This window comes from Octodon degus, unplaced genomic scaffold, assembly GCF_000260255.1.
Source record: "Octodon degus isolate 3935 unplaced genomic scaffold, OctDeg1.0 scaffold00086, whole genome shotgun sequence".
Classification (NCBI taxonomy): Eukaryota; Metazoa; Chordata; class Mammalia; order Rodentia; family Octodontidae; genus Octodon; species Octodon degus.
Genome location: NW_004524662.1, coordinates 4866364 through 4869647, shown reverse-complemented (window position 1 = coordinate 4869647; position 3284 = coordinate 4866364).

The following is a 3284-nucleotide window of genomic DNA, read 5'->3' as shown; positions in this document are numbered from 1 at the left end:
CAGATTCCCTACCCAGCAGCTAAGGCTGGGGGCTCTGCGCACCCAGTCAACTCCCCCGGCCTACTCCTCCTGAAGGCTGGCTGATCTACTCCAACTGATGGAGCTGAGGGACCAAGTTTCCTGGGCCCCTCTCCTTAATTCACATATCAAATTAAAATCTATGAGCTGGGCCGGGGCTATAGCTCAGTGGCATAAGTGCCTGCTTGGCAAGCACAAGGTCCCAAGTTCGATCTCTGGTACTACCCCCCCAAAAAAAAAATCTATAAGCAGCTGGGAGTAGTGGGGCACCCCTGTAACCCAAGCACTCAGGAGGCTAAAACAGGAGGATCACCCCAAGTCTGAGGCCAGCCTGCACTACATAGTGAGAACCTGTCTCAGTAAACAACAAAAACAAAACCTCTGGGCAGCTCAGGAGTGAGAGTCACTGATTTTGCCTCATTACCTGGGCACCCTCTTCCCTGCCCGCCTCCGAGGGTGCTGCACTCTCCTGCTCTTCCTGAGTCCCCAGCAGCCCCAAGGCTGCTGCTGCTGAGGCCTACAGACTCCCCAGGGCTAAGACCTGCCCTGTTCAGTGAGAGTCCCCGTGGGAAAAGTCTGCCTTCTGTGGCTTCCCCTTCACCTCTCTGCAGGTGGCTTTCCCTTACCTGAGAAGAAATTCAGGTTCTCATTTCCAGCCACATCACCTGGCTTCTGTCACATATTGAACTGAGTACTCCCTAAACTGAATGCCTTTATTGTATCTGCCCTCAGTGTTACTGAGTATGTTGTTAACATTTATTATTCTATCTATATATTTATCTATCATATCTACTTATCTATTGAGACAAGGTCTCACTATGCAGTTCAGGCTCGCTTTGAACTCATTAAGTAGGCTAGGCTGAGGCTGGCCTCAAACTCATAGTGATTCCCCTGCCTCAGCCTCTCGAGTGCTGGGATTATAGCATGTGCCACCTCACCCAACTATTTAAATACTATTTAAAGCTAAGACCTGAAAAAGAGTGGAATTATATTCAGTACAAGCTAACTATTTCTTTTTAGAGCACATGTCGCAAAAATGATGATGACCAACCTGACATGGTGATGCATTCCTGCAGTCTCACTACTCAGAGGCTAAGGCAGGAGGATCCCTGTGAATCTGAGGCCAGCCAGGGTTACATAGTGAGTTCAAGGCCAACCTGAATTATAGAGCAAGACCCTATTTCTTTGTTGTTTGTTTGTTTTCTTTGTTTTGAGACAAGGTCTCACTACGCAGTGCAGACTGGTCTCAAACTCACAATAATCTCACCTTGACCAAGTACTGGGATTACATGTCTCTGTCTCTCTCTATGTGCCTCCGTCTCTCTCTGTGTCTCTGTCTCTCTCTGTGTGTCTCTGTCTCAGTCTCTCTCTGTCTCTGTCTCTCTCTCTCTCTCTCTGTGTCTCTTTGTCTCTGTCTCTCCTCTCTCTCCCTCTCCCCTCTTTCTCTTTCCCTTCTCCTCCCCCTCCTCCTCCATCTTGTTTTTTTAAATTTTATTTATGTGTGTGTGTGTGTGTGTGTGTGTGTGTGTGTGTGTGGCCAGCTCAGCCCACCAAGGGGCGGGGCTGGCTGGCATGTGGTGCTGGGGGATTGAACCGCGGTCCCTGTGCTTTGCTAAGCTTGTTCTAAGTAGGTGCTATAGACCACTGAGCCATCTCACCAGCCCCGTCCATCCTGTTTTGGGACAGGGTTTCTTTATGCAGTTCAGGCTGACTTTAAACTCATTTTGCAGCCCGGGCTGGCCTCATACTTCCAACGATCCTCCTGTCTCAGCCTCCCGAGTGCTGGATTACAGGCATGTAATCACAGCCACCATGCCCAGCATGACTTTAATTTTTAAAAAGTTTTATTAGTATATATTTGCCGTAGATAACTGACTTTATTTATTTATTTATTTATTTATTTATTGTACTTGAAAAGTTCAAACTGCAAGCTGGGGCAAAGCCTGAACGGGTGGAGAGGATCACTCCTCTGAGTGAGGGCAGTGCGCACGTGCGGGTGCATGGGTGGATGCGTCCACAGGGTATCGTTTTAAGTTTATATTTAGAAACTTTGGAGCTGTAATCATTGAAGAAAGCAGCTGAGGTAATTGCCCATTTAAAACCCCCATTAACAGACGGGGGCCCTCTCGCACACGGCTTCCTGAGGGCAGGGGCTGCAGCAACCCCTTTCTGACTCTGCACTCCTTGGCCAGGGCTTTTGAGGACACAGCGACTGCTCACGGCCCACATCTCTCTCCGAGGTGGCTGCTCACACAGGCTGGGTCCACCTGTCCGGTTCCGTCTGTCAGGCTGCGTCGTCCTGGGAGGTGGGAGGTGACACATGTCCTGTGGGGTGGCTGGCGGTGTCCTAGGCTTTCACACGCATCTTCCTTAGTCCATTAGCACAACCTCCTGGTGAGGGAGGAGTTAGCATCCCCATCTATGGATGAGCAAAGGAAGCTCACATTTGGTGAAGGTTCTGCTTGGTCGCACAGCTCATCGATGCTATGCGGTCCTACCTCCAGGGAAGAAAACCCAGCTTCGGGGAGCCATGCTGCCCTGGCTTTACACATGCAAATCCTGTGGCCCTCATAGAGCAGTCAGTCTCTGTGTGTCCCTGTGGGCAGGCATGGGGTTCTCTGAAACTTTTGGGATCCCAGAGCTTCCTCACCTGGTACTAAGCATCCAATACTGCAGGAAGCAAGGTCTAGGAATATTTACTTAGCTTCCTTCTGCTGACCTTTCAGCCCTAGACCCCATATTACATTTATTTACTTATTTAATGTATTTAGTACAGGGTCTACAGGGTCTCACTACAAAGATGGAACTCGTAGTGATCCTCCTGTTTTTCAGCCTCCCAAGTGCTGGGATTACAGGCTCATGCCACCATGCCCAGTCTCAGTTGCTGCCTCAGAGTGCCCTGGGAGGGGCCAGCACAGCACTCGAGAGATCAAATCCAGTCCCTGCATCTGCTTAAGCAGGCACTTTAATCCACTGAGCTATCTGGCCAGCACATCCCCCCATATTACACTTTTAAGTGTCAAGGTTTAGATTTAAAATGTCCCCCAAAACCTTTTTTTTTCCCCATTTTCCTGCAAATATCTCAAATTTATTCTTCTTTATAGCTGAGTAGGGTTTTTTTGTTTTTTGTTTTTTGTTTTTTTTTAAACAGGCGCAGACTGGCTTCGAACTCATAGTGATTCTTCTACTTCAGCCTCCTGAGCACTGTATTACAGGCATCCACCATGCCTGGATATCTGTTTTAATTAATTAATTAATTAATATTA